This window comes from Gymnodraco acuticeps, unplaced genomic scaffold, assembly GCF_902827175.1.
Source record: "Gymnodraco acuticeps unplaced genomic scaffold, fGymAcu1.1, whole genome shotgun sequence".
Classification (NCBI taxonomy): domain Eukaryota; kingdom Metazoa; phylum Chordata; class Actinopteri; order Perciformes; family Bathydraconidae; genus Gymnodraco; species Gymnodraco acuticeps.
The window spans coordinates 207251-231596 of NW_022990088.1; the positions used below are offsets into that span (position 1 = coordinate 207251).

Below are 24346 nucleotides of genomic sequence, written 5' to 3' on the forward strand. Positions count from 1 at the left end.
TTTGCAATAGTGCCATTTTGTCTCCTTGTCTTGTCTTATCTCGTCTTGACTGTCCAACTGTGTCCTAGTCACTTATTCTTGTCTCCTCTTTCCTCTCAACTGATGTTACCTCATCTCCTCTCATCTTATTTCCTCTTCACTCACTTGGTACTCCTTCGTTGCTACAGAAGTCAAAAACTGCAGTACATTTTTTATTTATTGTCGCCCTCCCTGTGATTAAAAGAAAGGAGATATGAAGTACATGAGCGTTGGGAGAAGGGTGAGTACGAGAGTAAAGAGTGGGAGGTAAGAAAACAATAATAGACAAGACGGAAGAAGAAGGGAAGGACATAAAGTGAGCGAAAACCTGAGGAGTGGAGGATGATTGCATGGTTTCAGGGGACAGACAGGAGGAGTGTGGATGCAGCAGCAAAGTAATTACTGTTTACTTTGGACACACACACACACACACACACACACACACACACACTGCACTTATAGCCCATCACTAGGACATGCTGTCGCAGCGATGTTTGACACAGAACAGTTTCACAGAGTTCAGGTTTCTTTAGATTCTTTCTGGTGATGCATTCAACTTCTGTTGGACACGCAGCTGAAATACAAAGATAGCCAAATTGAAGTTAGCATTGCAATGGTTTCCTCGACCATTGGATTTCCGATTATTCCACAAAAAAGTTCATGATACTTGCATGTTTTGGTTAAAAAGTGATCTCCACAAATGCACACCAGAGGCCTGTACTACGAAGCTGGTTCAACCTAACCTGGATATATTTGAGTTAGCCGGTTGGCCTAATCCAAAACATACGCGCTCTCGCTAAACTGTACTACGACGCTGGTTATCAAGTGGATCGCTCAAGCCAGCCGTGTCCTATCTAGTTAGGTGCGCGTTCACATGAAAGGGGTGGTATCTGGAGCATTCGACCAATCACAGACATGGAGAAGCGTACTGACAGCGCAGCGTCATACTTCCTGAATGAAAAGTGAACTTTCATACTAGTCAAAAATGAAGAAGTTAAACTTTAAACATCCATGACTTAAACACTTTATCCAGGATCAAAGCCACAGAGCTGCACCGGCAAGGTGAATACAGCTGGTAACAGAACAAGTGTTTGAATGCGTACATTAACAGGTTTATGATATCACTGCCCCGTCTAAAACACGATCTGACTTTAATTACATTTGACTCGAGTGTTTCGTCAACTTAATGTGTTGCTTAAAATAATACTTCTGCATACAGTATGTGACACTGAGTGTTGCACGGCCAGATACGGCTCAGCTGACTCAGATAAGGAAATATATGATACACTATGAAGTGATATGCCGCAGACTGTACTTAATGTTACTCTGATCCGGTTACTTATGTTGTGGTAGATATGTGGTAAGTGTTCTTAACGGTAATGTTATAATAGTCAGATTGCTCTGAAGATAGGTGATATTCTATTAATGTTCACGTTCACATAGTCGGTGATTTTTGCCGGCCGTCTTTCCTGCGACGGCAGCTTTTCTGTATTTCCTTTCTCCTGTAATATGACTTGATCGCTTTAAACTCCGCACACTGAGCTCTGATTGGTCAGCAGGCAGTGCTTTCACTGAGTTGAGCTCTTAGCCTGCAATCTAACCTGCTCCCGACCAGGTTAGCCGCTAAGCATAAGTTACCATGGAGATCTAGCCCTGCTAAAAAGAGAACCAGCTTCGTAGGACCGGAAAGCCGGAGTTTTCCCTGAATTTAGCCGGCTAAGCGAAAATCCTGCTTCGTAGTATGCGCCCCTGCTTTATCCTGAAAGTCAAAAGCTAACGTTATAGCTATAAACAAACTACATGGTTGCATGCCAACAAAAACTACAGTTGCTAAATACTTTAAATCATTAAATCTGCAAGCGATAAGTGTTTTCCTCCGGAGGGTAGCTGGCATCCCCCTCAGGGCTATGAGAAGTTCAGTCATCTGGGAGGGTCTCGCAGTGGAAAATAGATGGATCTGCAAGGCGGAAGGTTTCAGTAAGTCTGTGAGAGTATAAACACGAGAATGTAAAGGTTGTAGAACAAGATGAGGAAAGATAACTTTTGATTTACTGAAAACCTTATTTAGGGCATTCAACCAGAAGTAAAACCACTCATATCTGCGTTTAAGGAGTTCTGTTCTATTCATTCGAGCTTTCATGATGTGATTTTGCCAAGCTGAACAGACATTGATACAGACATGGAAACTGATAAATATCCGCATAAATATCTTGAAGGATGATAAATAATGAATACTCTTCATTGTGGAGCTGAAAAATGCATCAACATTTCATGACAGTTTTCTCAATGCATGTGTTCTGAAGCAGATCTGCACCGGCAGCAGTTTTTGTCTCAGAGATAAAGCTCCATCCGAGCAGGAAGTGGAGCTCAGAATCAACGTGAAGAGAATGTCCTCCTCCTTTAGATTCCGCCTGCGAAGGAAAGCGCTTCATTTGTTGGCCTGCGTCTGTTGTTGTGCAGCTGTGAGAGTTCTCACAACGCTCCTCCTCTAATCCCCAACCACACACACACACACACACACACACACACACACACACACACACACAAAAACCCGCCCTATCCTCCGATCTAAATGACAGACCTTGCTAACCACAGGGATCTAATTGTAGCGCAGCTCCTCAGCATGTGTGTGTGTGTGATGTGTTTTTCAATGTGTTTGTATGTGGGTGTGTGACATCTTGCTCTCTAATCGTGTGTGTGTGTGTGTGTGTGTGTGTGTGTGTGTGTGTGTGTGTGTGTGTGTGTGTGTGTGTGTGTGTGTGTGTGTGTGTGTGTGTGTGTGTGTGTGTGTGTGTGTGTGTGTGTGTGTGTGTGTGGTGTGTGTGTGTGTGTGTGTGTGTGTGTGTGTGTGTGTGTGTGTGTGTGTGTGTGTGTGTGTGTGTGTGTGTGTGTGTGTGTGTGTGTGTGTGTGTGTGTGTGTGTGTGTGTGTGTGTGTGTGTGTGTGTGTGTGTGTGTGTGTGGGCTAGCTGTCTCTCCCTAGAGGGGGACAGGGTTTTGGGTGGGCTAGACGACAAAACGGTTACCCAGGAATAGCATGCTCTGCCAGGGGCAATAATCTGGGTTCGCCTGGGTGGAGATCTGAAGGAGAGGGTGGAAGAGGAGGAGGTGAGGAGAAAAGTAGTATAGAGGAGGAGAAATCTAGAGCACGAGGGAGGAAGGTGGCTGAGTTAAGCAATGGAGGGATTGAGTTGTGATGAGGAAAGGAGGGAGGAGGTGTGGGAGGAGAGATCTAGGGAACTCATTTCCATTTTTTACTGGATCATAGCAACCATGCTAAACATTATTTATTCACAGTGTAAAATCCACTTGCGGATTCTTTGCAAGTTTATAAATCCATTACTGAAGTTTTTGGTTTGATACATTAGAAACATATTTCATATTTCATCATGAGCAGAGGGAAAACGGTTTGCTACTGGCTGTCAACACAGAGAATAATGTGACTGCTGCTGTGTGTCTCTCATCAGCTTCATCCACCATTTATTTGTGCTGTGTGTGTGTGTGTGTGTGTGTGTGTGTGTGTGTGTGTGTGTGTGTGTGTGTGTGTGTGTGTGTGTGTGTGTGTGTGTGTGTGTGTGTGTGTGTGTGTGTGTGTGTGTGTGTGTGTGTGTTGTGTGTGTGTGTGTGTGTGTGTGTGTGTGTTGTGTGTGTGTGTGTGTGTGTGTGTGTGTGGGTGTGTGTGTGTGTGTGTGTGTGTGTGTGTGTGTGTGTGTGTGTGTGTGTGTGTGTGTGTGTGTGTGTGTGTGTGTGTGTGTGTGTGTGTGTGTGTGTGTGTGTGTGTGTGTGTGTGTGTGTGTGGTGTGTGTGTGTGTGTCAGTACGGGAAGCAGCTGTACATTAACTTCCAGGAGGCGATGAGGAGGACGGAGGCGGCCTACGATTGGTCCTCCCTCTCCTCCTCCTCCATCAAATCAGGATCCAGCTCCTCCAGTCTTCCAGGTCCGTCCTCCTGATCTGTTCCACATCATTATCATTCTAATATCCCTTCTTCAAGCCTCAGCACCAGGCTTTATGTTTTCGGCTTGTCTGTCCTTCTGTCCCATTTTCCAGAATGCTATTTTTAAGGAAAACTTTGAGGGATTTCTTTAAAAAATGCTCACAAGCATCCACTCAATGAACTGATTAGAATGTGGTGTTCAGAGCTCAAAGTCACTGGGGCCTTTTTAGCCATAGCTCAACAATTATTTGATTATTTGGACAATTTCACACAGTTGACTTTTGGGATAAAGTAATTGTAAGGGAAACTTCTGTAGCAATGGAGAGTCAGGACTCAGAGAGACACGAGGAGAGTTGGAGCTTTGATGTCAAACACTGATGGTTTATTAGGAGTATCGGCCGGAGGATTCACATCACAAGTCACAGCAGCCAGAGGTTCTGACTGCACGGGAGGGTTGCCACGTCAATTCTCTCTCGCTAGACCTTTTAACAGGTTCACAGAGAGTAATCAACATAGATGGAGAGATAACCTAAACATCTGGGAACACTTGAAATAGCCTAAACATCTGGGAACACTGAATCACTTGTCTGACCCTTATGGCCTTGAAGATTACACCTTGGAATCCACAACACCGAGAAGGAAATGTTCCAGCGTTCTCACAACCATAAACCATTTGTGAGCGAGAGTTGCCCGGTCATAAACTGGGAACAACAACATTTTGTCTGAAGCAGCCCATTCCTTAAGGGAGATAACAGACGTCAGGGTTGGTCATAAACGTCAAAGGGCAAAAAGGTTAGATATCTAGGAGTAAAGGAGGATTATTCCCTAACAGTAATGACATTTTGAACAGACATGGATTCAACATTCGACTTGTTTGTTTTGCGTACAATTTCTATAGTAAGTCATACTATAATTGGAATGTTCCCGACTTTTTCGTATCGATACAATCTTCAACTTCTTTATTATATACCACATTTTGACTTTTTTAATTTACTATGACCATCATTCGACTTGTTCTAATGCGCTATTTCTGTGTTTTTGTGAAAATTCAGTTTCTGCAAAAATGTACCGCACCATTTCTCAACATTAACTTTATCCTTGTATAAATAAACCACAATAAGCATCAACAACTTAAACAAAAATGTACTTTCCCCGTGTGTCCACTCAGAGTCCCAGTCCAACCACTCCAGCCAATCAGACAGCGGCGTTTCAGAGATGACATCATCCGGTCACGCCCGCTCTCAGAGTGCCGTGAGCTCGATATTCTCCGACGCCTGGAGGAGAGGAACGCAGGGAGAGGTGTGAACACACACACACACACACACACACACACACACACACACACACACACACACACACACACACACAACACACCCCTGTCCTCTGTCATTGTCCTGTTTACTTGTGGACTACATTTCCCATCTCTGCTTCCCTGCCAGCGATCAAAGGTGAAGGGACGAATGGCAGTTCCTCTTTGTGCAGGAGGAGGAGGGAGCGGAGGTTAGACAGGAAGTGATGTCACAGGCATGTTAACAGTTTGGCTGCAGCCTTTAAAACACTCACATGTTTGTGATGATGCTTCAGTGTGATCTGGATCTGTCTTATTATTGATCAGAAGGTATAATGACTTTGAGCTTGTGGAGAGTGTTGTGGCATGAGGAGATGTGAGCATTAATGGCTTCGCTAGCTCCGGAGAGACTCTCATCTATGAGAAGATGCACACTTATTCCTGGACAAGGGGTGTGGTTAGGTTCATGAAAATAGTTCCTACGTGAAACTGCTCACAACAAGATCTGTGAAGAAACCGTCTGAAGAGTAAAACACCCCACCAAAACAAGCTGCTTGAAACGTACCTGTTTCTCTGAAGTTGCTTTTTACTTATTGTCTGTGTTTACAACTACTGAGTGTGTACATTGGATTAGGAAGGATTAGGATGTACGGTTGTTTTCATCAGAGAAAGAAAATCTACAATCAGGTTTTTGTAACCGTGCCTGATGTACAGTATGTCCCTGTTTTGAAATGGCTGCAGCTGAACTGTTGATTCGTTCTAACTTTGTGGTGTGAAGGAATGACCTAACATACATTACATTATTACATTACATTGCATTTAGCTGACGCTTTTATCCAAAGCGACTTACAATAAGTGCGTTCGACCAGGAAGACACAACCTTGAAGAAAACAGAATCATAAAGTACATCAGGTTTCATAGAGCAAAACATTTCAAGTGCTTCTCAACTGGCTTTAGATAAGCCAGTCCTTTATTAGTATATAAGTGCTTTGTTAATAATTCTATCGCTCGAAGTGGAGTCGAAAGAGATGAGTTTTCAGTCTGCGCCGGAGGTGTGTAAGCTTTCTGTATTTGTGTTAAATACACATTATTTAACACAAATACACTGTTTGGGCTTCAAATAGTTGAACATATTGGTTCACAAATGTTGTCAATTTTGAGATACAGTTTGTACACAGACACCTTCAAGCTTCATATTCAGTCAGTTGATTACCGACACTGAAGAAACAGACAGGATGAATGGACTGAAAAGTAGCCATGACAACACCTCTTTATTGTCTGCACTGGTAATCATTCAGATGTACACCTATCCTGAACCACAAGCTAATGGCTAATGATAGCAGACATAGTTTAGAATATGATTGACAATATTTCAAAAACAGACAATGATTTGAATAAGAAAATGGACTGATGGATAGACTGACCTCAGACCATCCACTGTAACTCCTTCAGATTGCCCATGGTGGTGCAGGAACAGTTGACAGAGCTGTAATACAGTCCATCCCTTGGCTTAGGTCAGTGATCTTCAACCAGCATGCTGTGGTTCACCAGTGTGTCATCATGGCAGGTGTGCCGTGGGAAATTGTCTAATTTGACTTAATTGGTACAAAAATATATGATTTAGTTAGTTTAGTTTGCCATTGTTGAGCGTCTCAGCCTGCAATGTAGTGACTGGCTAACTTATTAAATACTACTGTGAGAGGTTGCGTTGACAAGATAAATGTTTTCTTCAAGATTGTGTCTTCCTGGTCGAATGTACTTATTGTAAGTCGCTTTGGACAAAAGCGTCAGCTAAATGCAATGCAATGTAATGTAATAAACAGCGATGGATAAATCAAGAAGACTCTGAACTGGGTCCTGGACACAAGTCTAACCCAGATGTAGAGCCTAATATGAGCGGTGCAAAAGTTGTCTTTAGTTTGGATGGTTCTGCTTGGTGTGTGGGGAAAACAGTGCCTTGGTCCCTTCAAGCTTAAACTACACATAGACTGTGTATAAAGCTCCTAACACAACACCAGTCACTTCAAAACAGCTATATCAGGCTGCAATGGGTCATTTGTACATGTTTGGTTGTTGGGAAACATTGCGTTAGGGGTTCAGGGGTTCGGCGTAGGACAGCAGACACTGAGTTTCAATGTGTGCACTGTTTGCTGTTTGGTTCCTGCATCTTGGATTGTCTTCATGATAATGCTACACTTGTCTTTTACTTGTTGTAATTTTGTTTCTCTTCCTCCCTTCTCTTGTGTCTCACTATCCCTCCCTCATCCCTCTCTTGCTTCCTTCTCTTCCTCTCTTGTTTCCTCCCCTCTCTTGCTTCCTTCTCTCCCTCTCTTCCATCTTCTCTCCCTCTCTTGCTTCCTTCTCTTCCTCTCTTGTTTCCTCCCCTCTCTTGTTTCCTCCCCTCTCTTCCATCTTCTCTCCCTCTCTTGCTTCCTTCTCTCCCTCTCTTGTTTCCTCCCCTCTCTTCCTCTCCTCTCCAGATGATGAGGATCGACCCCATCAGTAGGCCCATCCCGGTGCAGATCCTCTCCCCTCAGCCCCCTCCCTCCCGCTCCAGCTACACAGAAGGCCTCGTCCAATCAGAGGACTCCTCTCCGTCTCCCCCCTCTCCTCCTACTCCCCCCCCTCCCATCGCCAGTGTGGAACATCAGACGTCATCCTCCACCCCTTCCTACGTCAAATACAGCACCTTGGCCCGCCTCCAGAGCCAGAACCAATCAGCGAAGCCCAATTACAACACCCTCCCCGCCGTGTACAGCTCCTCCTCCCCCCTCCTCCCGTGTCCCCCCCCTCCTCCCCCACCCTCAGAACCAACACCCGGATCAGCAATGGCCGCTCTGAAATTCGGTCCGCCGAGCCCTTCTTCTCTCCTTCCTCCTCCACCCCCATTGGACGAGGACTTGCTAGAGCCCGCCTACCTCCCCCCTCCTCCTCCCCCAGAGAGCATGAATGGTTTCAGCCTGCCTCCCCCACCAGAAATAGACTCCTCCCCCCTCACGAACAGCGGCCTCCAGCAGTTCCTGTCGCACAAGTTTCCCCACATGGTGTACGACTTCACCCCGGATATGTTGGAGGACTCTCCCCCTCCTCCCCCCCCTCCTCCTGCTGAGGTTTCCCCCCCAGCCTCCCTCTCTCTAAGGCCTCTCTCCCCGAACCCACCCCCTCCCGCTCCTCCCAAAACCTTCACGGGTGGTTTCCCCCCTCAAACTGCTCCCAAACCATCAGGTCCTTCCTCCCTTCCCATCGCCCTCTCCCCCGTCTCTCCCACGCAGCCGTACAGCAACCAGCCGCCGTTTAAAAAGCAGCAGAGCTTCTCCACGGGACACTCCCCCAATCAGCCTCCCCCGACTCTTCCAAAGCAGCACAGCCTCTCCTCCAAAAACCTCACCCCTCTCTCCCTCTTCCTCCTCTTCTTCCTCGGTGTCCATCGCGGCCGCCACCTCCTCATTGGTCAAACAGATCGTCAATCAGTTCCCGGGAAACTCCTCCCCTTCCGCTCTGTCCGCCTCCAGCTCCATGGAGGGATCCAAGTTCTCGGCTCCTCCGTCTCCCCCGGCGGTCAAAGCCAAACCAAAATGGCAGCCGGGGGGGGGGAGGTGTCGTGGCTCCACTGTCTCCAGAGTTCCCTCCCCCTCCTCCTCTGGACAACTCGGGAGATTTCCCTCCTCCTCCATCTTCATCGTCCTCCTCGAAGACCGGATCGCCCATTAAAAAGTCGCCCTCTTCCTCGTCCTCTTCCTCCATCAAGCGTGGGCCCCCCGCCCCGCAGAGAGCCTCCTCCATCCAGCGCAACTCCACCGGCGACCCGGCTGAAGAGAGGCCGAAGAAAGTGGAGACCCTCGTCAATAAGTTCGGCCAACAAGCCCCTCAGACAGGAACCTCCTCCAGCTCCTCCTCGGCCACCGGGTCTCCTTCCAAGGACTCTTCGTCCTCTTCGCTTCCTGCTCCTCTTCCCAAACCTGGGAAACTGAATTTGGCGAATCTCCCGTTGGCACTTCAAGGTCTCCAGACGCACCATCAGCCCGCAGAGTTCCCCTCCCCTCCTCCCCCCCGCCGCCCCCCGCCCAGCCTCAGCACCTCGACTTGGACTACTTCCCGCCTCCCCCGAGTGACTTTGAGTTGTTCCCTCCCCCTCCTCACCCCTCGGAGTTTCACCACCCGCCCAAAGTGGCTGTGGTGAACCCCCAGCCTCAGATGCAGCCCGTCTCCTCCACCTCCTGGAAGCAGAGCTCTCTAAAGAAGGGGGCGATCCTGCCTCCCTCTCTGAACCGGAGGACCAGCAAAACCAACCAGTATGAAAACACCCCTCTCTCGCCTCCCCCCTCTGTCTCAAACCCCGCCTCCTTCTTACTCCACCTCCTCCTCTCCCATACCTCCCACATCGCCCAAATCCCCGGGCCCGAGCAGCCTGACGCTGAAACCCCACTTCCTGGAGGACCTGAACCGCACCCTGAAGAGGAAGTCGGTGTCTCGCCACGGCTCCCTCACCTCCTCCCACCTCTCCCTCTCCTCTCCCATGGGCACCGTGGACGACATGGCGCTCCTTCCTCCTCCCCCCCCGGAGCTCATGCAGCAGCAGGGGGGCGTTCGAGGACACTCCCAAACTCTCTCTCGCCACCACACACACTCCCACTCCACCAAACACGCCAACATCTCAGGCTATGCAACGCTGCGGCGAGGCCCCCCCCCCGCACCCCCGAAACGGGACCAAAGCACCAAACTGACGGGGGAGTGGTAGGGAGAGAAAAAAGTGACTATTTAGGAAGAAGAAATAATCGATGTGTGTGTTGACTTGTCCGTCTCTCCTCATCCTGAAACCATCCATTCATTGGATTCCCGAACAAGTAGCAAGCCGTCTTTTCCTGAGATCATGATATGATTGTTCCTATTATCCTCATTATTAGTATCATTACCTATCATTACATGAGTACAAATATCTATATATATGTATATATATCTGTATACAAGCAAGCCAGAAAATCACCCTATCAAGCTTTTTTCACAATGTCCGTGCAGCTTTGCATCGAAATATACAAAAGACTTGAAGGACAGAGCAACAGAGACAATGTTCTGCTCAGAAACCGGTACTGCATGGAGGACGAAGGGGGGGTCAGGGGAATCAGAGAGGATTGTGGGAAGGTGTGTATAGAGACTCGGGGAGGGAAAGGGGTTGGCGGGGGGGGTAGCATTGCCATTTCTTTCAAACTTTTGTGTGTGTGTTTTTATATAAGATTATTTAATACTGGAAAGATATTATTATTATAATTATTTTAAGTTTTTAAAGAAGAGAATGACTGGACGCGGGTCTGTGTTCTCAAAATATGTCTGAAATATTTGGATCATTTCTCAGATTTCTTTAATTTCATGAGAGCTTCAAGACTTAAATGCACACTTAGTGGAGAACATCGTGTAAGGCTGTGCTCAGATTTCAGGACTTTTCATGGAGTTATATTATTGAACCAGTGTTTTTCACATGTCTTCACGAGCCAGAGTCCTCATGATACAATATTGTACAGCACCATTGTATTGTGATGATAAATAACTTGTGATATGGCCACAGAATCTGAATTTGGACAAATAAAAGGCAAACTGAGTTATTGTGGTTCAGCGCCACCCAGTGGTATTATCATGAAAGACACTGTGTCCAAACCAATAACATATAATGCTATTTATATACTTTTTTCAACTGCAAAATATGCAGTTTGTCAACTTCTGTTTTATCGAATAAGATAAATGTTTCGTGCAATATTTTAATTTGATTTCATCTTTGTTTTAAATCAATTTCTACCAATCGGATCTGAAAGAAAATGTACAGAATAACCACCATGTAGTAAACTGTAAAAGCACTTGTTACCAAAAAAGTTTAATTTGTATTTGCAGTATTAATAATTTAAATACAATAAAAATACTTGCCTATACAATATTTTCACGCAAAACATCTTAATACTATGCTATATTCATTTTCTTCCCTGCTAATCAGGACATAGGTTGCACATTTCTCATTGTATAGTATGTTTATTTATATGTTTAATAATAATTACTTTTCCATTATCAGGACTGTCTTTCTTTTAATCTGAGCGCAGCCTTAGCTATTAGCATCACATAAAACAACATGTCGCACATTTGGTAACAGACTTAATGAAACAGACTCTATTCTGGTAGTGAATGAATTAGCTTCATGTTAGGTCGTTGGTTGATCGCTATTATTCCACGCAGCTACAATGAACCCTGTCTGGAAGCAGCAGTCCTCAGTTTGCTATAGTTAATAAACCGTCACTTGTTTGTCATCTCCTGGTCGATCACTTTGATATTAGTGTGATCAGAGGAGCCCAAAGGAAGCCTTGGGAACAAGTGCCTGAACAACTCAACGCTCAAACTGCTCACAAGTGCGTGTGTGTGTGTGTGTTTGTTTATGTGTGTTTGTGTGCTAGCTAACATCACACCTCGACTGTGACTTCTGTGATATCGAGCGTCAGCTTTCTGACCTGCTGAAACCTGGAGTTGATGTTTACCATTCACACTACCATCGTTTCTAAATACAGAATCTTAAACGATAAGGAAGCCTGAGGAGCTGATGTGGAACAAGCAGCAGATCAAACTGGAGGTGCCTCCCTCTGGTATATCAAACACACTGTGGCCCATATTACTACATGTCTTACTCGGGGTAAGAATGTATGTGTTTTGCCTCTGTCAGAAACATCAGAAACTATTACATTGTTTAACTCCAGCAAGGTTACAAACACCCTCATATTTAGACTTTAAATCACGAGGTTTTTAACTGATTAGTCAATTGTGATCTGAAACAAGTTTATACATATTGAAGGTTAAGCAAAAATGTTAAGAATGCCGCTTCTGAAATATTACAATTCACCCGTTTTGTTTAGCTAGTTTGTTTCAACTAACAATTATCATTTAAAAATATTTCAAAAAGGAGAGCACTCTTAAAGCAGTATGGAAAGATGCCTAATGGATAAACCCTGACACACTTTGGGAAGTTATCCAGTCAGGAGATCATGTCAGACCGTTTTTCTTTACAAACATGTCTAAAATAGATTCAGCAAACGGTTAAACTAGTGTGTTAAAAACCCAGTCACTTAAATAGTTAGATACTTTGTCAGAGGTTTCATCTTGAGGAACAAGCTGTGTCCAGATCAGCTGGTAAAGGCTTTCTTAATACTTCAGATTCAACTTTATTGTCAATACATAGTACAAGTACTAGTGACGAAATGTAAGTTTTTAATGAATCATTATAAGGTGTTTACATTGTGCTCAGCTGACTTTGGATCTATTGTTCTGTTTCAGTAGATTAAAATGATCCACATGACATCACCGGTTCAAAACAGATGCCAAAAATGTGTTATTTCTACTCCAGCTTTGGTTTTTAATGTGCAATCGTTTGTTTTTGAAGTACTCCGATTTAATTTGAATGTATAATTATTATGGTTACAAAATGACTTTCATTCGTTTTGACATCAGATGTGTTTTGTGATATTGTTGGAGGGGAGAAGAGAGAAGTACTTCCTACGCCCTGTACCGGCCTGCAGGAGAGAGATCACCAAACTCCAGAAGGACTTAAAGTCAAACTGATCAATGTCTTGCTCAAAGACACCCTGCAGACAACATGGCTGCATGGTGTCAAACCTGCTGTTGCATTTCAAATAAAAGAGAAATGAGTCAAACCGAAGTGAGAGTCTTTACACGGGGCGTTAGAATATTCAGCAGTGGTTGTCTTTATAATAATGTGTTTCAAATGCGTGCTCATCTCAGAAAGGTTCTAGTTCTTCCTAAACTAACAACCATCTTTAACCAGCCAGTGTTAGAGGTGTTTAGACTTATGTGTAGTCAGTTAAAAGTAAGTAAAGTGTGTTGAAAATATCATGATAAAAAGTAAAAGGATAGTCTGTCCAAAAACATGAAGAATGTTCATAGTAGCCTACTGTGTGTCCGGAATATCATGAAAAGTCATAACATTGTATGATTCTTTAAGATTTATAGTGAAGTAAAGTGTAGTATAGTATGTTGAAAATGTAAAAAAAGTAAATACATGTCACTGAGTTAAACACTTTACCCAAAAGTGACTTACATAAACTCAATACTGTGGGCAATTCCCACTGGAGCAATTTGAGGGGAAGTGTCTTCTTGCCCAAGGACACAGAGGGTGCTTCTCAATGTCTCGCATATGACGCACACCTGTTACCCTGTTCCACCATTCTTTGTTTTCCGAGGCTAGGAAGGATTATTGCCTCGCTTCTGAAGGATCTGACTCGGAAGGACATGTCCTACCAAGGAAGCGACATTGAGAAACACCAACAGGCATGCTGACTGCAGTGGGGATTGAACCGAACCAGCCCACTAATGGCGCGTTTCCACTGTAGCGGGTAGCTCGTTTTAAGCGTGCCGAGCCGTGCGTGGCCCGTTTTTGGTTGCGTTTCCACTTGGCTTAGTTTTGGCCCGGGGCTACTTTTTCACCTTTTTTCTGGCCCGACTAAATCGTGGTTCTAGGGCCAGGAACAACCAGGCTGAGTCGGGCTGAGCATGCTAAACTAGAGAGAGAATCGCTGGCAAGGGGGCTACAACTACAACAAGATGAACATATTTGACCGTGATTTAATTGTAATACACGTTTCAAAATGATGCCGAAGTAACAACATACTGATACCGGTTAGTAAAAACCATGAATTAATGCTTTGACAAGTCTGCAGACAGACGGCAGGCGAAAACCCCTTTTAAAATGCGTGTTTTCTAAATGTAGCTTGGCTAAGCTAACGTTATATATGCTCCGACCGTCCGCACTCACAACAACGGCCTATACAGACATAAATAAACCAGCGACTGTATTCGCCATGACACAGGCAGTCTGTGGTTTGTACTTGTTTAACTTTTGTCTAGTTTCTGAACAGATATGAGGAGCTGTGAGCTCTGAGTGCTAAGAGCTAACGGCTGTGTTGTTTTTCTGGGGCTCTCATTGAAGATGACGTCACGGCTCCGCCTACACTGCGTTACTATAGTAACTGCCCCAGTTCCTAAACTGTAATGGAAACGCAGCATTAAAGTGAGCCGGGCCTAATAAGGCCTAACCAAACCGAGCGAGGCCTGCAGTGGAAACGCGCCATAACACACTGAACCACAGCCTCCATAGCATAGCATGTCAACAATTTGAGAAAAGTCAGTTTATTAAGTAGAAAAATATGAAAGAAGTTATAGTATAGCATGTTGAAAATATCCCCCTCTTGATTATGTTCCACCTCAAACTACAACCGCACAAATGTTTGCACACACACATACTGTACACACACATTATATTGATACATCCCTGAAAGAAAAATGGAGACGATACAACAGAAGAGCTAATATTATTATTAATCCAAGAGACAGTAATCTGAACTTTATTTTTCCTTCTGTGAGATCAATGCAGCATTCATAAAACTATTCAGAGAAATTATACATTACAACGGAAAACAGAGTTAAGTTGTTAGTGTTCCAAAAGAGAAACACTATGGAAAGATATTGTCTAAACACATGCATGTGTAAATAATAATAATAAATGTTAGAGCCTACTGTAATATATATTTACAATACATTCTTACGGAGATGTACAGAGGACAGGAGAACCTTTATTCAAACATCGGCAAATTGTCATTAACTTTTACATTCACTAAATGATACATGTCTACACCTGGAAGTGTGTTTAGGTTTTTGCTCAAGGGCAGGTGTTGATGGAGAGGGCTCAGTGTCTGGAATCCTCCTGGTCCAATCAGGAAGCAGCATGAGACAGAAGAGGAAGAGTTGATGAGGGTGAATATAATAAAGTCATTCAATTAAACATCCATCTCTCATTCTGAACACGTTAAGGTCAGTGTCGACTCCAGCTCCATTTGTACAATTGGGTAAACCTTAAGCCTCACTTTAAAAAAAACATCCATTATTTACAGTGAAAGTATGAACAAGTCATGCATATGTGGAAAATATTTTAAAAAGGTCATAGTTTAGTCTTTTTAAACATGAAAAAGCCACAGTAAAGTATGTCGAAAATGTGAAAAAAAATCATAGTATAGTGTGTTGAATAATCAGAATAACCCAGAGAGGACAAAGACTTCCCAAAACTGCTAGGAAAATGTTAGGTATTAGTATTATTTTCATGTCATGATAACAACTATGACATATTAATGACTGATTTTTATGAATTTTAAGTACCAGTTTGTTTACATAACACCATTGTCACTAATAATAATAATAATTCCTTACATTTATTATAGCGCTTTTTCAATGACTCAAAGCGCTTTACATATACACACATTACACATATATCATACATGCAATGGTCACTGTGGACAATACCCACAGGAGCAAGTTCAGGTGAAGTGTCTTGCCCAAGGACACACCGGCACTAGTGAGGCACAGGGGTGTATTACTAAAAAGGCGACTCAACCTAGTTAATGGGAAGATACCCACTTATTTCTGTAACCTTAGTGATGTTCTGGAGTTATATCTCAGTGCTTCTATTCATCTCCAGCTGTATTTACCAGTACGTTGACCCACTGGGAGTCAGAGTAGATGAACAGAGCGTTCCTGTCGGTCCTCAGAACCATCACGTTCTCCCCCCTCAGCCTCCTCATCTGCCTCTCCCCGTCCGCCAGGAAGATCTGAACACACACAGCAAGAATTCAGCATGTGTGTGTGTGTGTGTGTGTGTGTGTGTGTGTGTGTGTGTGTGTGTGTGTGTGTGTGTGTGTGTGTGTGTGTGTGTGTGTGTGTGTGTGTGTGTGTGCGTGCGTGCGTGCGTGCGTGCGTGCGTGTGTGTGTGCGTGTGTCACTGACCGTCTGGACCTTGTCTATCGATGGTTTAGGTCTCTCTCCCTCTGAACAGTTGCATGTTGCTGCAGCTCCTCCCTCTCCTGCGTCTCCCTGCAGGCCCGGCAGGACGTACACTGCAACACACCAGATCAAATAACAAGAGCTGATCTGTACAACACCATAGAATAATAATTCCACATTTACTATTCCAGTTTTTTCTTTTAACTGTATTTTTTGGTTCTTGCTCACTAATCTCTTCCTTATATTTTTGTTTTCATTCTTTAAAAGCAAACCATGTGTTCAGTGTGAAGCATTTGTCCCTGAATGCGACATCTATCCAATCCTTACCTTACCTTTACTAAGATTAAGAGACATTGTTAATCAAGATGTGGGCTTATAAAATCATCAACTTGCTCTGATCTGTGTTTATCTTTAGGGAAATACTGGACTATTTCCACTTAATTAACAAAAAACGCAAATGTCATTGTGCTCATATTACTCACTTGTGTTATACAATTTCTAATGAATGACCCCTACGTGGAATGTGATCTGCTTGATTAAGTCTAATGATCCTTTCTTTTCATATTATGATTTGTATTGGTATTGTGAACCTGTGGCAAAGTATCGTAGATCAATTCAGAGTCATATTTTTGATCCTGCTTTTTATTGTTTTATTGCTGTCACTCACCTTGTCCCGGTAGTCCAGGATCTCCAGTCGGCCCGGACCGTCCTGCAGAACCGGGATGACCGAGCCGTCCTGAAGATCCACGAGATCCCTTCAGCCCCTGAAGACAAGCATTTATTTCAGTCAAACATGTTTGACAAAACAGGTAGCTCGTTAGTAGGGATTAGCAAAGCTCCGTACTTTGCACTGGAATTAGAAATGATTTGTTAAACTACATAGATGTATACATAGTAGGGCTGTGCAATTAATTGTATTTTAATCGCAATTATGATTTTGGCCTGCCACAATTACGAAAACAACATAATCGAAAAAAACGATTATTTTGCTTTGCTCGGTTGTGACAGTGCACTGCAACATATTTGATCTCATTTATTTTAGTCTTTGTATTTATCATATTTATATATGTTTAGTAGCTTGTTGAAGTGCGCTCCAAAATATTTGTTGATCTTGTTTATTGGTATTTATTATTTATTTAAATGTAAATATAAATGTATCATTTATTTTTGTATTATACGTTCAGGGTAATAAACAGTTAAAAAGATACTGTTCAAATTATTATTTGTTTTGAAGTTCAATAAATGGATGTTTCCAAAGTCAATGAATAATCGTATTTAATAATCGTGATATCAATTATTGACCAAAATAATCGTGATTATGATTTTTGCCATAATCGAGCAGCCCTAATACATAGACATAAAAGTTGGCACAAAATGTAACATCTTGGATGTTGACTCATCAAAATGTGGCTAAAAGTCAATCAAAACAAGCAGTAGTGTTGCATTAATGGGTTGTGGGCTTTGAATTTCTGCCTTTAGGGAAGTACAATATTTGTTTCATACAGAAAACTGCATCCATACAAATGTATTATTAAAATATGAGTCGTCTAAGAGAGGAACAAAAAATATGTATTAGATCAGTATTGGCCGATACAGGAGGTTGCATTATATTATCAGACAGTAAAAAGTGGAATCGTCGTCCATACTTAGGCAGACTTAAATCAGAGACTTCAGCTGTGTCCCTCCAGTATCATGGAAGAAGGTATGACCAATCCTCAATTAGCAAATCTTTGAATAATGCCAATAAACTAGAGTAAAACGGAGTTATAGGATGAGTGTGGTCATAAACCGCTGCTTCTCTTCAGCCTTCAATGTGAATATGTATATACTAATATGTGTGTGTATGCCTCCACCCACCGAGGGTCCCCTGGCTCCCGGGTCTCCTCGGGGTCCCGGCTCCCCCCTCGGCGCTGCCCCCCCCCCTCTGGCCCGGGTCGCCCTGCAACAGAACAGCAAGTCAGTAAGTAAGTCAAATGTATTTATAAAGTGCTAAACAGCATGCCTTCACAGCTGGACTCACATTAATATGTATTTGTTTATTCCACACAAGGCAGTTATTTTAAAACATGTACACTTTACAAAACATGTCATACTGTTTTTGTTTTTTTTATAGCGCATGGTGGAAAGGAGCAGGGAGAAGAAAGTCTTCTTTGACCTGCCCCTTATTAAAGAAAAAATCAAATAACCATGAAAAAGTTAAATAAAAGCGATATTCTTTCAGTCACAGTTGCTTACAAATACTGAAACATAAAACCAGAACACAATCACGAGTCAACTTCTTCATACTGTCTGATTACACTTTCTTTATACATTTGGGATTGTATGTAGTTTATGATTGTTCTACCTTCTCTCCTGACGCTGCAGGGCGGCCCGGCTCACCCTGAAGAGGAAGTCATCAAAATGTTTCATGAATTCATTTATTGATGTCACATTTCCAGCAGCAGCAAATAAAAGACAGCTTTTCCTCACCATGTCTCCAGCTGGTCCTCTTTTTGCCCTCACGCCTTTATCACCCTGATGGAAAGCAATTAAGATTAGAAATTAATCATGAAAATAAGTGGTTTTCTCAAGAAATGCCACTAAATGTTTATTTATTTATCCATTTATTTGGCGGGGACATTGCACATTAAAGGTGGGGTAGGTAATTCACTTCAGAAACACTTGTTATATTCCATGGAATGCTCTTAACATCCCGATAGCAATGAATATCTTAAATGCTTTGACAAAAAATCCATACAAATAATTCATCTGTGGAAGAAGCCGTGGCGCTGTGAAAAGCTCGACCAATCATCTGAGCCGGCCCGGCTAAAGTAACTGGATGGCCTACCTGCCTGTCAGCCTTCCATCTGGGCACAAACTTATCTCGTGCCCTCATTGGTCATGTGCGCGTTCGTGTGTGTTGGAGGAGGGGCTCTGTGAGGAAGGGGAAGATTTTCTCCGGTTGTGTATTTTCTAATTCTAGCGCACTCGAGCTGGTTTCTCCAAAATCACCTACCCCACCTTTAATGAACACTTAAAACATGAAATGTGGCAAGTGTAAATATGCCGGATTGAGCTACTTTCCATCCGCAGTCCCTCACATAAAACATTAAGAAAAAGAAAATTACAAACATAGCAGTACAAATACATATAAATATAAAAAATAATTAAAAAAGAAAATGTGTTTAAAGTCCATAATGTCCGTAAAGCTAAGAAAACACATGTATTATTGCTCATTTTGACATTCAGGGAATTTAAAGAACTTTCCAAATGAACATAAAAAATGAAAGAGACAAAGACAAAGAATCACTTATATATAATAAATAAATAAAAAAGTCACATAGTATAACAATAAATTGAAGTGCTGTTTACTTATCTAATAAAATAACAGAAAAAAGACACGCTGTAAAACTGTCACTTACCCTGAATCCTTTACGCCCCTTACTGCCCTGTGAATATAAATACTAATATTAATCATTTTTACCACAAACATTCAATTGCATATGAGGCTGCACTCAGGTGCATTTCGTGGTGACTTGCTTTAAAATAATGTTTTAAAAGCAAGATGTATGTAGGTCTGGCATGCCTTTTTAATGCAGTTATAAGTCAACTGATTTGATGAAGCGATATGCACCAGGTAAAGGGTCCATTTGGCAATCTAAATGTCATTTCAGTGTCTTAACGTGTAAATAACAGCTTATACATACAGATAATACGTCCAGTCAATACTGAATTGTGCCTTAGTTTGCATAAAGTCATGTGATATAAATGAAAACAGGCGGCATATGATCAATGTTTATGAGTCAGGAGTTGAGTGACGGTACCTTTATCATCCCAGGAGTTCCTATGTCTCCGTACAGACCTCTCCAGCCTCTGTTACCCTTCTCTCCCTGTGGAAACACAACATAACAATCATAAAGGAAAGTCAACTAAATAAATATACAGAATTTTGCAACAGTCCTCAATATGATCAGAATGGTGTCAAAAGATTTTATTTATCAGGCCTGATTTGTCAAGGATGGATCCTTGATGGACATATATTGCATTAAGCCACTTTGTTAAAGAAAAAGTTAGAGTTGAATAAATGGTCTTTTGGTCACCAGGAGTGGAGTGCACCAGCTGGGCGTAACTCCACTCCACTACCCCAATGTTCTAATGTGATAAGCATAAGGTGTTGCTTGCATTAAGATACAATTTGACCAAAAATAAAACGATTTACCCCTACCTGTTTTCACAGATATTTTCTAGAAGGAACTTCGTAAAACCATGCAGACTATCTGGATCCCTAGCCTCACAGGCCAATAACGTTTTAAAACAGAGGTTATATCACATATTTTAGATTTTAGACGACAGAGGACGGTTAGAAAGATTGATGTTATTTCTTTGACCTTTGGACCCGGCTGACCGATGGCTCCTTGTACTCCATGTTCTGCCTCTGGACCCCTCACACCAGGTGGACCCTAAAACACACAAAGGAGAGCTTCCACAGTTTCACATCCAGAAAAAAGTCATTTGTGTTTGTGGTTCTGAGTGTGTTTCACTGTACCATCCGTCCTCTGGGTCCTCTGCAGCCCTTCAAACATAAACACCATTAAAGTGTCATTATGTGAAAACAGTAAAAGAGTGAATAAAACAGGACGGACTTTAAATTACACATGCGATTGGTTAAATAACTCATTTATGTTTTGTGGTATTAATAACTGAGGTCTGCCCTACCTTGTCCCCTTTTGGTCCTGTGATGAGTTCTGTTATATCCACCTGAAGAGAGAGAGACACACCCTTATTCAGACAAGTGAGTGTGTGTGTGTGTGTGTGTGTGTGTGTGTGTGTGTGTGTGTGTGTGTGTGTGTGTGTGTGTGTGTGTGTGTGTGTGTGACTATACTTGTGGGGACCTACATCTGTTTACACAGTCACGTGTGGGGACTCACCTCCCTTATGGGGACAAATTGGAGGTCCCCATAAGGGGAATCATTAATTTTAGGGTGAAGACTTGGTTAGGGTTATGGTTAGGCATGTGTTGGTTATGGTTAAGGTTAAGATAAGTCTCCAGGAAATGCATGTAAGTCAATGTGATGTTGTCCGGAGTGATGTATACATGGTGTGTGTGTGTGTGTGTGTGTGTGTGTGTGTGTGTGTGTGTGTGTGTGTGTGTGTGTGTGTTGTGTGTGTGTGTGTGTTGTGTGTGTGTGTGTGTTGTGTGTGTGTGTGTGTTGTGTGTTGTGTGTGTGTGTGTGTGTGTGTGCCGTCACCATCAGCTCTTCTTGTCGTTTGACAGTAGGAAACACCGGTGGAGGAGGTGGAGGAGAGATGAAGATTTGACACTTTGGAGCGGACCCCCTGCTGCCTCTGTTAGACAGTAACCCTACAGACACACATTTAAAAAATAATAAACCTGATACAATTTGACAATATGCGTTATCATGTGACTGCTCTGTCAGTACTCCTTTGTTTATACACTGGAAATATGTGATCATGCACATGTTTCACTCACTGGTTGTGATGGAGGCAGCAGCTGGCTGGAGGCCACTGAGCAAGGCAGTCCATCCCAAAACCAGCTGAGTCAGCATCGCTTCTATTCCTGCAACAACAAGCAGATGTGAAAAATATGAAACTTCACACACACGGACACATCCTCACTGAGTCCTGACACCATGTCCTCTCATGCTCAGGTTATGCTGTACTGCTCCTTCATACTTCCATACATGATGTATTGTGTGGAAGTTTGGGGGAACACATATAAAACAAATACACATCCTATCTTCATCGTGCAACAAAGAGCCATACGAGTAATACATAAAACTACCTACAGAGAACCTACAAATAAATTGTTCATCAAACTAAAAGCACTAAAACTACAAGACCTGGTTGATTATAAAACTATTCAAATTATGTTCAAAGCAAATCAACAATGACCTCATAATATCCAGGGACTTTTCACACGGAGAGAAAGCATGCACATGTTGAGAGGAAACTGCATTTTCAAAAAACACCCGTACGAACAAATGCCAAACTTCATTGCATCTCATCCAAAGGTGTTAGTCTGTGGAATAACTGTAACCATGCACTGAAATATTGTACAAGTCTAAACTGAAAGTATTATTTAGGAGCCAAATCATGAATGGTTATGAACAAGACCTGTAAAATCCCATTTGTTGTTATTTCTTGTAATTGTAAAAGTAATTTATTTCTGATTGTTTTGTAAAAAAACAAATGAACAAGACAAACATGTCGCTGATGACCTAATGTGTTATTTATAAGAACATATATGCTAGAGGGGGGAGGACCAGAACAGCTTCTTCTTGCCCCTGTTGAACATGACAGACTATCTGAGAATTATTATTGTTTTTTTTTGTTATTATTTGTTTTTTGTACTTTGTTATAATTATTAATTTGAGTGAGAAAAAAAAAAGGAAAAAAAGAGAATATATAAATTATTGCTGTATGTTTTTGTTTCTGACATGTTCAATAAACTGACTAAAAAAAAAATTGAGTACAATTGAGTTAACTAACTGCTATGCTACGCACAAAATTCTTTATTATTCCGCTGGGTTATTTTGGCCCTCTTCTCCTCCCGCATTGAACATCGCAGAAACTCCGTTCAAACATCAAAACGTTCAGCTCGGTCGGGAATCTATGGCTATTATTTTTCTCATTCATAACTTTCATAATTCCAGAGATACATCCCATAATTCATCACATTTTTAACATGGAAGTCAATGGAGAAACTCTTCAGACTTCAACAATCTTCATGCGACTTCAACTGCTAACTGCTCATTCATACTTTCACTCGGAAACCTCATTCCAACTTTAAAATGTTACACATCTTTCTGACATTATTCGTGTAACACAACTTTTAAATCTGAATCGTACTTTTAGAGATATTAAACATTGTTCAGACCTTGGTAAAGAGGCCTTCTTCAGATTTTAGAGTGTGATGTCACAGCTAGAGTGCCTTCATATTTTCTTTTAAGATAAGATAAGATAAGATAAAGCTTTATTGTCTCCCTTAGGAGAAATGTGTCTGGGGCATCGAGATAATACACATAACACATTCAGGTCAATCAGTCATAGATACAGAGCAGAGATCACATATCACATGGCAAAGAAACAAACAAGAAACAAACAGGTACAGAACTTTCCCTATTGCACACATCCCTATTGTGTCCATACCTATTTACACATAATGCACTTCCCCTATTTAACCTTCTCGATTGCACAAACTACACTGTAAACATTGCACCTCCCAACAACTCCTAACAGCAGAATCACAATTGTTCCTGACTGTTCAGCAGCTTGATTGACAGCGGAACAAAGGAAAACTTATACCTGTTCAATCTACAGTTTGGTAATCTATACCTTCAGCAACTCAAACTCTCTATACAGGATGTGTTTGGGGTCGCATGTGATTTACGGCCTTGCTTTCTCACCATCTCCTCAAACATCTCCTGAAGAGAGGATGGTGGAAGCACGCCAATTATTTTTCCAGCCCTTTTCATCAAGCTCTGGAGTTGTGATTTAGATTTAACTGACAAGTTACCAAACCATGTTGTGATGCCATAACGGATAATAGACTCAATTGCTGTCCTGTAGAACATTAACACGATGCATGTATCCACTCCACGAACCCTGAGCCGACGCAGGAAATGCAGGTGCTGGCTTATCTTTGAGCATACCTGATCCACCTGATCCACCTGATCTACCTGATGGGCCCAGCCTAACTGAGCATCAAAATAAATCCCCAAATATTTAAAACGTGAAACCTGCTCCCTCCCTGTTGATAAGGACGGGCTGTGATCACCTACTGACTTGGGGTCAAAGATCATTTCCAGGTTGTGCGCCTCACACCACTTCACTTTTAAACCTGCCATCATTCCCAAACCCTACATTCCTGAGACATCATTTTTCATGACAAACGTAGGGAAACATCTCGTAGCTTCAATGATAAAAAAAAAATTAAGCAAAATAATTAAACAAAATGCCTCTTGAGGGCACGAAGTGACAAAAACTCTCAACATGTCTCCATTAAACCCCATCGTAAGTTCAGCCTCATCTTTCCCCACAGCAGCCTTTAGTTCATCTGCCAAAAAGGCCACATGATTGACCCGAAAGTACACAAAAAGCACACTTCAAATGCTCCAAATGGCCCAAAACTTCACAGGTTTGGTAACGATGCAGCCATCAACGCATCTAAGCGTATTATGGGATGTCATACAATGCCGTTGGCATGGCGACAGATCATTCGCCATCAAGTTAGTTCAAAAGTTGGCAGTTCAAATATTCTGCTGCTTTCCAAAGCCTTTTGACTTTCTTCT

At 42.5% G+C, this 24346-nt stretch overlaps 1 pseudogene; it reads left to right on the plus strand.

Annotated features, from left to right (window-relative positions):
* Nucleotides 1–232: 232 nt before the first annotated feature.
* On the plus strand, nucleotides 233–12919 carry LOC117546184 (annotated as a pseudogene).
* The last annotated feature ends 11427 nt before the right edge of the window (nucleotides 12920–24346 follow it).